This window comes from Barbus barbus (assembly GCF_936440315.1).
Source record: "Barbus barbus genome assembly, chromosome: 36".
In the NCBI taxonomy this organism is placed as follows: domain Eukaryota; kingdom Metazoa; phylum Chordata; class Actinopteri; order Cypriniformes; family Cyprinidae; genus Barbus; species Barbus barbus.
In genome coordinates this window covers 12,011,181-12,026,005 of record NC_136714.1, presented here as the reverse complement: position 1 = coordinate 12,026,005, position 14,825 = coordinate 12,011,181, and the positions used below count along the sequence as shown (strand labels likewise).

Here is a 14,825-nt window from a genome sequence, read left to right as displayed (position 1 = left end):
AATGTGTGAGTTCAGCAATTTTAAAAAGGAGGGTGAATATTTTGATATATAATAAAATTGTTCTTCTTGAGTTTGAGTTGCTCTCTGGACCCAAGATCAAATTATTAATCCTAAAAATAAATATTCTGTGACACTATTCCCCTAACAATTCAGCTGTTTTCTATAGCTATATTTTAATGAAAAAAAGCAAATAGAATCCATGACAGTTGTAATTTAGGTTTTAACATTTTTTTTTTGTTATTGTTAAATATAATGGCGTACGGATGATGTAATTATTTTCTTGTGAGTGCCGGGAAATAGATTTTCTTTATTTGACTTGAGGTTAAACATTGACCGCTGAATGTAAATAAAATCCTCCTGCTGTCCTCACTATAAAAATGTCCCCCTGTCCATTTGCCTGAGCGTGTGTGTGTGTTTTTATCTCAGCTGAAGACTTGGAATAAACAACATGGAGTTTAAACAGCGGTTGAAATGGTTAACGCTTGCAGTGATATGTCCTATTATTGCAGGTAGGTCTTTATGCTTATTAAATTAAATGCATTCTAAAATACATAGACAAAACTATTTTGGCCTGTTTATATTTTCTTTCCTTTTTAATGGAAATAAACCAGCAACGATTGACAAAAGTTACTTCTGTCATATATTTGTGACTTCCTCTAATGATCTGGCTGTTTTCACTGTAGGCGCTCCATCCTTGATGTCCAAAAGAGGCGGTTCATGTCCCAAAGAGAATCTAAACATTACTGGAGGAACCTTTGTTCTTTCTAACAGCTATTCACATGGGAGTCTTCTAGGATACCGCTGTCCGACTGGATATTATCCATCAGTTCAGTCAAGGCTTTGTCAAGATGGACACTGGATCTCAAAGATCAAAATCAGAAAAACCCCAGAGTGCAAAAGTAAGAAACAAGGCATTCATTTGTATCATTATATCATGAATAATTGATGGACTTATTTATTTTTGTTTATTCATGCATTTATTCTAGAGATCACATGTCCCAATCCTCGTGTTTTTGAGAATGGAGAGGTGATTCCATATAAAACCAAGTACTATGTAAATGACACAACCACCTACTCATGTCATTCCGATTATACGTTCCGTGGCTCAGCAGTTCGTGTTTGCAAGCCTAATGGGAAGTGGAGTGGCAGCACACCAATTTGTGGACGTGACGGTGAGTAATCTCTATTACTTTGTAAATATGTAAACACAGTTTCTATTAGCTAGTCTGATTCAAACTGAGATGTACTTTTCAAACGTAACTTCCATTTGTCCATTTATTAATGCCTCACAGCTGATCACTGTCCTGATCCTGGTGTTCCCCCTGGTAGCAGTCGAGCAGGGAACATGTTTAATATAGATGACAAAGTCACGTACCGCTGCGAGAGTTCATTGACCTTGATTGGTTCCAAAGTACGAGTGTGTCAGGATGGTGGCCAGTGGTCAGGAACAGAGCCACAATGTTATGGTGAGTCTAATAGCTACATCGAAATGTCAAAATCATGTGTTTTGTAGTCCTTGTTTTCTCAAAAATAAGTTGTTGGCCCTAAGATTTAGCTAATAAAAAGTAACTTTTCTAGATAATGCACCTATAATGTTGTTGTGTAAAACTGTACAGCTGTTTTCACATACGACACCCCAGAGGAAGCATCTGAAGCTTTCAGCAGTTCTCTAAAGTCAAATCTAGCGGTTGAAAAAGAAGGTACCTTTGTCTGACTTGAAGCATTAATCACACACATGCTGGTTTTTATGGTTTATTATGGGGACTCTCCATACACGTAATGGTTTTTATACTGTACAAACGGTATTTTCTATAGCCCTACACAAACCCTACGCCTAAACCTACCCCTTACAGGATACTTAGTACATTTTTAGAAAAAAAAAAAAAAAAGTAATTCTATGATTTATTAGCCTTTTGGATTACGAGGACACCGAAAGTGTCCTCATAAATCACCTTCACGTTGTGATACCCATGTCATACCCATTTCATTATACAAATTTGTGTCCTCATAAACCACATAAACAAGCACACACACATTTTTAAATCTTTATTAATAGTTGCCATGCTCATAAAAAGAGACAAAATCACATGAACACATTTAAACATGAATTCTGTGTTCCTTCCTTCTTTAGAGCAGCAGGGGAAGAAAATAACTATGGATCAAGGTGGAAAACTTGATATTTACATTGCTGTGGATGCATCTGACAGCATAGATGAGACGGATTTTAACAATACAAAAACCACCATTAAAATGCTTTTAGACAAGGTATGTCGATTGTTAAATCCTCAGAGGTTGCTGTAAGTTAAGTTTAGGCTACTGATGTATAATGCAGCCTTTCCTAAAATCTAAAAGCAGTAATTTAATTGTTGTTCATTTTGATGTTAAAGGTTCTATAATAGTATAAATACAAATATTTGAAAAGGAAGAATTGTGATACACTGAGTGCTCTCAAGAGCGAACTTGACTTTTAACCTCCTCATTGTCAGACACCTCCAATACGAGCATTAGTGAGTTTCAGGAGGGTCTCCCACAATCCACTGCATACTTGCTACATTTCATTAAAAATCCTGTTTCACATTATGGAAACATTAACTGCACTAAAATCCAGCATTTTGATTGGATAACAGACAGGTGTCGCTTCCATCTTTGAATTCTCAATGCTCTTTCCCAAAAGATTAGTTATTACCCAGTCTCCCCAAACTATGAGATCCTGATGTTTGCTACAGATGTTACACCAATAATCCAAATGAATAACTTCAAAATGCAAAAACCAAGCCTATGGACATGGACGATTTTACTTATGAGAGTAAGTATTCTGTTTGAATGCCTCTTTTGGAGTCTTATTGTATACATGGCAACAATTAGATTTTTTAAACAATAGAGATTGTTATTACAAAATAATGTTAGCCTAATTTGAGAAAAATTAATTTATTCATTTCTGTCCAATGTAATAGTAAAAATAAAACAAATCTTACATTCTTTAAAAAAAAAAAAAAAAATCCCAATTCATGTTGCAATTTTGATTCATTTTCATTTAGATTTAGTAAGTTGTTTCAATCAGAAAATGTTTCTCTGATAACTGTAATATTCTGATGTGAAAAAAACAGGCAAAGGCGATAAAACAGGTACCAATATTGCCAAAGCCTATTCAGCCATTGAAGAGAGCATGAAAATAGAGGAGCTCAACAATGCAACATCCTTCAGTGAGACGCAACACATCATCATATTGTTCAGTGATGGTACTGACTTATTAGTATTTACATACAATTTAGTATGCATATATATCTTTACTTTTATTATTTTGCGCTTACTCAGTTTAAGTTCTTTATCAGAGCAAATAATTGAATATATTATTAAAATACCCATGCACAGTATTACAAATTAGAATAGAGATCAACTCTGAAGCAAAAATTCACTGTAATTTATCTCATCTTACTTTATAGGGCAGGCAAACATGGGGGGGAATCCCAAACCTAAAGTGGACATGATCAAAAGACTTGTCACCAAAAATGATCCCAAGCGAGAGAAGAAACTTGGTGAGCAATGAAATTTAATTATCATAATTACATTTTTAATCAAATTGCTTGGACTATAAGTATTTTGTGTTTCATTATCAAGCAGTATCATTAGGGGCAGCAAAAAATGCACATATTTGTATTTAAATCAATGATAAAGACTTCTTACTGTTATGGATCTGTCCTCTCTTTCTAGATCTTTATGTATTTGGAGTTGGAGAAGACGTGAATCAAGAAGACGTAAATGGCTTAGTGTCACAGAGGGACCAAGAAAAACATTTCTTTAAGCTTCAAGACTTGACAAAGGTTCAGGAGATGTTTGACGAAATGATCGGTACTGTATCTATTCTTCACCCAAAAGTGACATTTCTGTAATTATTTAATCACCTTCATGTGGTTCATGTGGTTTTCTGTGGAACACAAAAATAGAAATGAATGTCAAACTCTAAAAAAATACATTTAAAAATTACAATAACACTCTAGGGATGCATCAGTTAAAAAACAAAAAAATCGTGCCTTTAGCTGTGTCAAGTCAAGTTTGATTCCATTGATGGAATATATCATTAGTTCTTGTGTGTATGAATGCACTAGTATGAATATTTGAGATTTTGGAAACATTCTACAAAATGTCTGCGTTTGTTATTTATGGAAGAGAGACAGTTATGTAGGTTTGGATCTACATGGAGGTGAATATATGTTGACAGAATTTACATTTCCAGAATAATGAATGGTTTCTTTAAGTCCTGATTTAAAGAACCTCATGTATGTAATGAGTAATTCAATTCTTATGTACCTGCTTCCTTACACAGATGAGAGCACCAGTGTGGGATTGTGTGGGAAGGCTTGGAAAATAAACGCCGTGCATTTCCGTGGTTGGCACAGATTAATATTGTTGTGAGTAGAACCTTTTTTTTAATCATTTTATCATATAGAGAACTCAATTACCTTAAAGGAAACACTCATTGAAGTTAAAGGAACATTTTCTCCCACAAGAATAAGAAACATGCATGTTATGGCTAAAGAGTTGAACCACGTGAGCTATATGAACATCAGTCTTCTCTGCTCTTCATGTAGCGTCCTTCAAAAGGTTCCAATTGCATGGGCTCATTAGTTACCTCAACTTACATCTTGACAGCGGCTCACTGCTTCAAAGAGGGAGACACACCTGATAAGATAACAGTTAAACTGGAAAAAGACAAGGGTATGTCCTGATACGTCCATATTTTCAGACCGGAAAAAAATAATAATAAAAAATGTGTTAGAGGGTAAATCTTATTAATGAAATTCATCCTGACTATAACCTCACCGCAAAACAAGAAATGGGAATACAGGAATTTTACGAATTTGATGTAGCTCTTATACAGCTGGAAAAACCTGTTGATATCAGTTTTAATCTACGGTGAGGAGCACAGATCTTCAACATGTGATGTTACTTTAGTAAGAATATGAAAAAAAGAAAAAAAATCTGAAGTAATTAAATAACATCATGTGTATTTCTCTACAGACCGATCTGCATCCCATGCACCAAAGAAACCAATGCAGCTCTGAAACTTTCAGAAAGCGAAGGGACGTGCAGAAAACATGGTAAGTCCCTGTCAGACATGCTGCATGCATATAAGAATCATATCAGAAGCTTTTATGCAATGAAACATACCAAAATATGTCAAAGTTTCTTCTATATGCATTTGTTACAGAGGAAATACTAATGAGCAACGAGCTTGTGGAAGCTGCTTTCACGTCTGATATGGATAGTGACAATAGTCCAAAAACAATAAAAAACATCGTATTCAAGCTTGGCAAATATGTAATGATTTTTCTCATTTCTGATTATGTGTAGTTTGAAAAGCTTAATTTATGTTTATTTATGCAGAGGCAGTTTAATCATTTGAAATGTCAGACCTCGTAGCATTTTAAAGTAAAATATTCTCAAATGGTCAACATTTGGAATTACTCAATCATATAAACCAACTAAAAGCAACATCACTTTAACTTTGATTTCATGGGGCCGTTAAAGTGTCATTAATTAACGCAATCATTCCCACACTACCGTTTTTAGCACTTGGGTTTCATTTAGGCATTTAACACTAAATATGTTAAAAACGTCAGAAAACATATTATTTGAATCTTTTATGAATGAAAAAAAAACAGTCATCGTCATCAAGCTAAGAACACTTCTTGGTGTACTTTTTCTTTAGCGAGATGCTTGTGTTGAAGATGCAATAAAAGCAAAAGGAATTGAGGTGAAAAATGCCAGGGAAGCAGTTACAGACAATTTTCTGTGCAGTGGTGGTATTGAACCAAAAACAGATGATGTTGCCTGCAAAGGTATGTTTGATTTTTGCAATCAAGACGGCAGCTTGTATTTAATTATAATCTACTGTTTAGGACATCAATTTTATTGACACAATTTAATAATTAGAGATCTGAAAAATCGATACAATTCTCATATAATTTCTTGTGTCTGCATGGCATTTTGTAACAGGAGATTCAGGTGGCGCCTCTTATGTGAATAAAAAAGGTTGAGTGATTCAGGTGAGATTTCCGTTTTATTTCGAAAACCGTATTGATGGTGTGGCATGTGAAGTCTCATGTACAATGTGTTACATATTACAGGGTGAAATTAAAGACTAATTTGAGAGAAACTGAGAAATAGGAACGTTTTTGATATCTGTTAAATCTTTGATAGGTTGGTGTCATAAGCTGGGGAGTGAAGGACATCTGCAAGGAATCAAAGAAAATCACCTCGGATGCAGACTCCAGAGATTACCATTAAAATCTTTTCAGTGAGAAGATACGCTCATTCCTTAAAGAACACATAGAAAAGGACCATATAGGAAACCCTCTTACATTCTTGTCAATGGTTTAACAGACTGAAACTCTGTGGGTGAAGGCTGAGAAATAGCTGAAAAAAAAATCCAGTTTATTATCAACAGTCTTTCATGTTTTACTCATTAAATGTTATGTCTTTGTAGTCTGTACTGAATATCCAACCACTGGCAGGCAGGGGAGTTTCATTATTGTTGCAATTTCACAACTTATTTCCATCTGTCTTGAAAATAATAATAGCAAGTATTAAAAGTCTAACAGTATGTCACTACACCTGCTGTTTTGGGGCTGAAGTATAACGGAGAGAATATGAAAAATGACAGCTATGGCATTGACCATTGTCATAGTAACGTATTGCAAACACACAGTACATAAGCCATTCAGTGCAATTTTTGTATTGAGCAAACATGTGAGGGTGTTGAAAACATCTATGATTATCCTTAAACAATGCGTGAAACTGCACACACAGTCTTGATTAAAACTAGATTTTCTTTCTCTTCCTGCAGTTCCTGTAAAGTAAGTTTCTACCAGTAAACCGATTGTTATGGTGAAATATAGAGGATAAGGAAGAAACCTTGTAAGAAACCATGACTCAGCTTAGGAAACCCATTCACATTTTCAAAATTATTTACAGTAAATGATTAACTTTAAGTTACCTACATTAGATTCAATGGGACACATTTTTGAATTTTACAGCCTCGTCTCATGGACACCATAGAAAATCAATAGACTTGTATATTATTCTGTGGAAGTTGTGTATCTAATTGAAAATGATAATCATTAAAATCATGCACAATAAAATTTGACAAAATGTATATGCAGGAATGAATCCATAATATGTAGTGTTTTGTATGAGAAGAATAAGAACAGAAAAAAGACCTGTTACACAAGTACTTGTTCCAAAATTAGCTATATGTTGTTCCCATTCAATTATATACTCATAAATGTCACAAATATGTCACAAATTTAGAAACAGAAACAATTCTCTGTAAATAGTTTATGATTGCAACAAAGGGGGTTTTGCAGGGTTTCATCATAGTGGTTTTGGTGCTGCACTATTTATTTCTCAATGCAACAATTACAAAAAACTGAATCAAACAATGCAGTATATTTTGGCACAGCAACAAAAAAGGACATAAAATGAACAAAGACAATATTAACACTGCATAATGCATATTAATATGCATTTTAAATAAGACAAATCCTGACAGTTTTCTCTTATTAAATGTTGACTTTTTATGTGATACAAGCGATAGTAACAGTAAAGATCCTGATGCAATGCTACTTCATTCTTTTAGTTAGTCCAAACCTATGTCAAACATCCCAAAGCCCTTTTATTTCATCCTTTAATTTTCTACATTTTCCCCCGATTTTACTTCATTTAATTTCTGTCATGACACGAACAGAGAGAAGAGGCGAGAACTCAAGCGCAGGGAAATGATGATACGTTAAGCATAAAAGGAACAAAACAGAAACAAACTACCCCGAGGGGGAAAACAGAGCATGGCAGAAACAAGAATCAGGAACACACACGACTGACCGTACACAACATGTAACAACGTGGCCGAACAGAACTGCAAACACCAGGAACATAAATAGGGACACAAACGAGCAGGAACAGGTGATTTCACTAAACCAATAACGAGATAACAAGAGGGCGGGGTTAGACAATAGACCGGGGAAACACATGGCACAAACCACAACAAACCCATGTGCTCAAACAAAGACAGTGACATCTGGTGGCCAACCAGGGCACACCAGCTGGATCGTGACACTACCCCCCATCAAAGGAGCAGCTTCCAGATGCTCCACCTGAGAAACACAAAAACAAATGTCAAGGAGGGAGGAGGGATAGAGGCAGATCAGGGGGGGGGAGGGATGGTGGGCCAGGCCCGTGTAGCGGCAGGGAGCCTGAAGACCAAGGCCGAGCAAAAGGCCAGGGCGGATCCGGAAGGATGGACCAGGGGGGCTCCAGCCTAACAGGAACCCCAGCGCACGGCCAGGGTGGGACCGGAGGGACAAACCAAGCAGGCACTAATGCGTCCGAAGGCCTGGGCAGAGTCAGCAGCTTGGCAAGCAGCCAAGATGGCCTCGACATGACTGGACGCTTGGGTGGAGCCGGCAAGGCGAGGAGCTCGGGTGGAGCCGGCAGGGCGAGGACCTCGGGTGGCGCCGGCAGGGCGAGGAGCTTTCGCTGTTCAGGAACAGCCTCCTGGCCAGCAGTGAGCTCCTGGATGGCCTCCTGGCATTGTGAGACGGAGGGAGCCTTCCTTCGCCTCCTCCTCCGTCTCCAGGAGCGGGATGCCGTGGCATAATCAGCCTCCACTGGGGGCGCAGCTGCGGCCTCCTCGGCCGCCTCGGAAGCGCTGTGAGCGGGCACCGCCGCCTCGGAAGCGCTGTGAGCGGGCACCGCCCGAGGCACACAAGCCACTCCCGCTGGGAAACGTGCCAAAACCTCCACGAACTCCCCAAAGTTCAGGTGGTCCAGCCCCCTCATCCACCACTCATTGAGGGGCTCCTCAAGGGCCCTGTTGAAGAGGTCCTTGAGAGCCTCATCATTGTACCCCAGACCCGACGCTGCATCACAAAACCTGAGGGCCAACCTCCTCACGTCAGTGCCCCTCTGACGGATGGAGCGCAGGAGCCGAACCTGGAGGATGCGTTGGTAGGCGGGGTTCCTCACGTTAGAGGCTGGAGGATGGTGAGAGTCCATTCCCTGCTGAGTTCTCAGAAGTCGGCCACGTTCTGTCATGACACGAACAGAGAGAAGAGGCGAGAACTCAAGCGCAGGGAAATGATGATACTTTAAGCATAAAAGGAACAAAACAGAAACAAACTACCCCGAGGGGGAAAACAGAGCATGGCAGAAACAAGAATCAGGAACACACACGACTGACCGTACACAACATGTAACAACGTGGCCGAACAGAACTGCAAACACCAGGAACATAAATAGGGACACAAACGAGCAGGAACAGGTGATTTCACTAAACCAATAACGAGATAACAAGAGGGCGGGGTTAGACAATAGACCGGGGAAACACATGGCACAAACCACAACAAACCCATGTGCTCAAACAAAGACAGTGACATCTGGTGGCCAACCAGGGCACACCAGCTGGATCGTGACAATTTCATCCATTATCAATCAATGTCTGTCAATCACCGTCGGCATCCTTCTAATCTACAGCATACTGAATTACATTTTAAACTATCAATTCATTTTCATTTTACAACAGCAGTATTTCACATTTAATAGTCTGTAGTCATATAGTCCATCGTTAGTCTGTGGACAATTTATTGTGATATCTACACATATACAGTCTAAAGTTTCAAGCATCATACATCTTTTATAGCATAGCATTGTTGAATTTGTACATTTTTTAATTTGTAGCACAAGTTGCACAACTGATTTCATAACACTTTGCAAAGTAATATTAATTTGTATTTTACTTAAAAACAAGGTTTGTGGCTGAGAGTTATAATTGGCATTGAGAGTCCCTTTATTAAAATATTCTTCACATTAAGAAAGAACTGTTTACTTAAGGATTCTTTCAACCCAGAATGATCATTCTATGGCATTGTTGTAAAAGCCCCTTTTGAAACCTTTAAGAGTTTCTGTTAAGAACATTTTGTGTTCTTTACAGTGCACTCTTGCACCACCTTTTTTTTTTTTCATCTGGCCCTCTGATATTTCTCATAGGTGCTCCGTCCGCTATTTCGTGCCCCGATGAGAATCTCGGTATTAGTGGAGGGAGTTTTTCTTTCTCAAAAGATGGGAGCATTGTAAGATACAACTGTTCAGAAGGCTATTACCCAACCATTAGAACCCTTTGCCCAAAAGAAAACAACCAGCAAGAGTAAGCAAAACATGATAATATATACTTATTCATAATTGAAAACACAACACAGGCTACTCACACACAAAAAAATCAAGTCCTGATGCTCGTAGTTTCGAAAATGGAGAGGTGTATCCATATCAGAGGCAGTATTTTGTGAACGACGCAACCCACTACTCGTGTCATTCTGGCTACGATTTCCGTGGCTCGGGGACTAGAGTTTGCCAGGCGAACGGGAAATGGAGCGGAAGCGCACCAGTCTGTGGACGAAACTGTGAGTGGGAAGTCTCTCAATGCTGTCAATTTCCTGGTTCATGAATATTCTACAGATAAAGTAAAGAATTTCAGCCCTTTTAGAAGATTAAGCAAAGATTGAGTCACAATTCACTTTTCATAATTTCTCATTCGCTTTCATTGTCTGCTCCTTTTTTTCAAACAGCTGATCACTGTCCTGATCCTGGGATTCCTGCTGGCTCTACAAGAACAGGCCACATGTTTAATATAGATGACAAAGTCACGTACCGCTGTGAGAATAAATTGACTCTGATTGGTTCCAAGGAGCGAGTCTGTCAGGAGAATGGCCAGTGGTCAGGAACAGAGCCACAATATTACGGTAAACCTTTCATCTTCCTTGTTTGAAGTGCAATGCAATACATATTCAGCTTTGCTAATGTTGTTGTTGTGTAAATACAGCTGATTTCACAAACGACACCCCAGAGGAAGCATCAGAGGGTTTCAGCAGTTCTCTGAAGTCAAATCTAGCAGTTTCTCAACAGTATGAAGGAACAGGTAGTCTTGTGCAACTCACACTGTCTTCTTCCTCTGTAAGGCAGCATATAGTTTATGGTTACCACTGCTTATTTTGTATAAAACCTGTTTCCTGTGTCTTCAGATCAGTACGGAAAAAAATATGAGTGGGTAATGGGGGGGATGCTTGATATCTACATTGCTCCAGATGTATCTGACAGCATAGACGAAGAGGACTTTGAAAAGGCAAAAGGTGTCATCAAGACACTTATAGAAAAGGTATATGAAATAAATAGTATGTTGATAACACAGTCACACACTTTCAACTGACTAAACCCTTTGGCTGTCTATTCTTTGACATTTCTGCCTATGTCCCATTACTAGCACACTATTAGTGTCCCATTAGAATCTCTTCTCTTAATGTCATGTTTTATATTCCTAATGAAACATTATTAACCTTATTCAAATTTGACCATATGATCATTACCAACAGATCAGTTATTACGAAGTCTCCCCAAACTATGAGATCCTGATTTTTGCCACAAATGTTGCACGTATAGTCTCCATGAGGCACTTCAAAAGCGGGCAAAAAAATAACCTGTTAGGAATTCTTAAAAGACTGAAGGAATATGAATATAACAGTAAGTGTTTTGTTTAGATCTGATATAAAGGTCATATTTTAGCAAAAATTGAAATGTGTTTGTTTAGTGTGGTCAGTCTGAGGGGTAAAATATTTGATCATTTGTCTTTAAGGACATATTTCCCAATCCCAATGTTTTTGTGACTAACAGGTAAAGGTGATCGAACAGGAACTAATATCGCCCAGGCTTATAGGAGCATTTTAGAAAGTATGCAAATAGAGCAGAGGAAGAATAAAGAGGAATTCAAGAAGACCCAACATATCGTCATCATGTTCACTGATGGTAATGATGATACCAGTCTTCATTTCAATATTGATTATATTCAATATTTATGCTTGGTGGCATAAAAACACTGAATCTGTTCAAGTGCCTTTTGTTCTTGATGTTAAAAAAATAATAAAATGATCACTTTTATTATTCACTCTTTAGGTAAGGCCAACATGGGTGGTAATCCAAGACTATGGGTGGACCAGATCAAAGATCTTTTAAAATAAAACACTCCTTCAGAGGAGGACAAAACCTTGGTGAGAAAGAACACATATGATCTTTGAGATTAAGCTAATTTTCAAATACAGCTCAATTCGTTTTTCTTTTTTTTATTATTGGTGATACCTTTTTGTACAGACCGGTATGTGCTTGAGATGGGAGATGATGTGAATGCTGAGGACATTAATGATTTGAAGACTGACAGGGGAAATGAGAAGTTTTTCTTCAAGCTTAAGAACTTGGATGATTTGCAGGAGACATTTGACGGCATGATTGGTACTTCATTATGTCTGTTTTCCATTTAGATCCATGTAGTTAGTTTAGGCTGGGTAAAAATATAATTTTAATATAAAAACAGATATGTCTGTCAGAAATATTGCATGTGTATTAGTTACATGTATAGGGTAAGACAGAGTAAGATGACCCACCCACCATATTTGTATTCTTTTGATCGCAATAGACAGCACAAATTCTCATCTCAGAATGTTTAATGAATAGCTATGCTCTTCTTTATATTGTCATTTCAAGTGAATATCAACATTTCTGAGATCTAGTTAGTTTTGAGGTTAAAATATCCAGGCCTCTGAAAAATAGTGATCAATGACATTATTTGACATATCATTTTTTGGGTGTGTTTATTTGTTAATGAAGGATTTGTGGACACGTGTAAAAATTATAGCTTTTATTTTCAACTAAAAAGATTAAATTTGACCCTTGGAGTAAGATGGCCACCCAGAATTGGCCCAAGTGGGCCTAATTAAGTCCTATACCTAAATCCTAATTGAGTGAAATCATTCAATTTGCATTCATAGTGTTGCAATTATGACAAATCTTCAAATAAATATGGGCAGTTACATATGTAAATATTCAAATGTCTGTACATAAATGAAAGAATAAATTTACCTTTCAGATGAATCTCTTTGGATTCTACTTTACCTGTTATCAGTTATTCAATTATTCAACTAAATTGTCAAAATACAATTTTAAATAGAACAGTGATATAATATTTTATATTAATTAGTGACAGTACAAAATATTAAATTTTTTATTTTAATTTTCATTTAACTGTGTTTTTACAGGGGAAGAGCTAATGAGTGCAGAAACTGTGAAAGCTTCTTTCATGTCGGTCATAGGAAAAAGCATTGAGAAGAAACATATCACAATCAAGCAGGGCAAATGGGTAATGATATGTTGTATGATGGCCACTGTCTTGCTCTCTTTTTCTTTTTATTCATTTGTGGTTTCATATCAAGGCTTGATTTTTTAATAATGGAACTCAAAGGAGTAATGAACTTATAAGCAAAAAGCGTAATTAAATGCATGTTTTGAATTTCTTTCGTCTAAAATTGATATGTCCCTTTTCTTCAGCGGGATGCTTGTGTAGAAGATGCCAAACAACCTGATGGAATTACTTAGAAAAATGATAAAGATATCGTTACAGATCATTTTCTGTGCAGTCGTGGTACTGAACCTACTGTAGACGATATTGCCTGCAAAGGTGAGTTTGGATTTTGGAACATAATATTTACATTTAGTCATTTAGCAGACGCTTTTATCCAAAGTCACTTACAAAGATATTTATTTATTTATAATATTTTCTGTAATCTACCATGATACTATTAGAATCATCATAAAATGTCATATCCTCAGTATCCCAGTTCTTAATAGGCCTAAACTGAATTTGCTAAAAGGTCTAAACTCATAATGTTGTGAATGTCATCAACAGGTGACTCTGGTGGGGCCACTTTTGTGGTTCCTGGTAATCTAGTAGTCCAGGTGAGTTTTTATCACTTCTCATGTTTGCTGATTCTTCAGAAGACTAAATTGTTGTTATTCATGTATAATTTGAGAGATGTTTGTTTTAATAACATCTGAATAATCTTGAACAGGTGGGTATTGTCAGCTGGGGAGTGAAGGACCTGTGCAAGGACAGCCGGAAGCCTAAGTCTGATTCACACACTAGAGATTACCATACAAGTCTGTTCAGTCCAGAAGTACACAAATTCCTTAAACACTACCTAGGAGATGAGAAATTGGGAACCCCTCTTACGTTCCCGTGAACATTGTTTAACAGTATTCTGTTTGCCTGCTCAGAAACATTGTGCACATCTCTCAGTTGACTCAAAATTACATTTTTTATATTTTTTTAGTTTTTTACGGCTTTGGAATTTGTAAGAAATGTGACGCATTGTGAAATAATAAAAAGGGAATTTTATATTAATGCAGTCTATATGTTTTTGTTGTTGTTGTTTTTTTAAGAAGCCTATTAACTTTTATCCAGTGCTAGTAATTAAATGTGGTTAACATATTCAATATAACCATAAACAGCACTTTTCATGAGTGGGGTACAAAATAAAGCTTGCAACTTAATTTCATTTGATTTAATTGTTTTGTGTGTAGCCTATTATACAATAATAATATGGTTATAATGCAAACATGCAAAAATATCGTTTTTTTGTGGTGTTTTTTTAAAAGTAGTGTCTTTAGTTCTTATTTGATCAAAGAATACAGTAAAACAGTAATATTGTGAAATATTATTACAATGCAAATCTGAATTTTCAGCATCATTACATCAGTCTTCAGTGTCACGTGATCCTTCAGAAATCATTCTGTGCTTAATAGAGTGGGGGAACTATGACGTCACTCTGTAGGCGGATCGGCTGTTAGCATGAAACTGGTTCCCTCGACAAAAACCCAATAGGATTTCCCCATAGACTTTTGGATAATCGCAAAAAATAAGCTCTGTGTTCAATCATAGTTCATGAAACTTA

General features: G+C 37.0%; 2 pseudogenes across 2 annotated transcripts; both read left to right on the top strand.

Annotated features, from left to right (window-relative positions):
* Positions 1–384: 384 nt before the first annotated feature.
* Positions 385–6,604, top strand: LOC306855617 (complement factor B-like; annotated as a pseudogene). Its single transcript, XR_013786082.1, has 19 exons — positions 385–509; positions 684–899; positions 987–1,172; positions 1,293–1,466; positions 1,617–1,700; positions 2,132–2,265; positions 2,675–2,810; positions 3,108–3,239; positions 3,444–3,536; positions 3,712–3,849; positions 4,325–4,409; positions 4,509–4,548; positions 4,590–4,716; positions 4,778–4,914; positions 5,020–5,099; positions 5,210–5,319; positions 5,711–5,840; positions 5,998–6,047; positions 6,202–6,604. The product of XR_013786082.1 is annotated as a complement factor B-like (transcript).
* Positions 6,605–8,296: 1,692 nt separating this feature from the next.
* Positions 8,297–14,114, top strand: LOC306855616 (complement factor B-like; annotated as a pseudogene). The gene is made up of 14 exons: positions 8,297–8,467; positions 8,821–9,088; positions 10,045–10,201; positions 10,254–10,454; positions 10,620–10,793; positions 10,874–10,969; positions 11,073–11,206; positions 11,421–11,568; positions 11,719–11,850; positions 12,193–12,330; positions 13,134–13,234; positions 13,423–13,552; positions 13,781–13,830; positions 13,944–14,114. The product of its transcript is annotated as a complement factor B-like (transcript).
* The last annotated feature ends 711 nt before the right edge of the window (positions 14,115–14,825 follow it).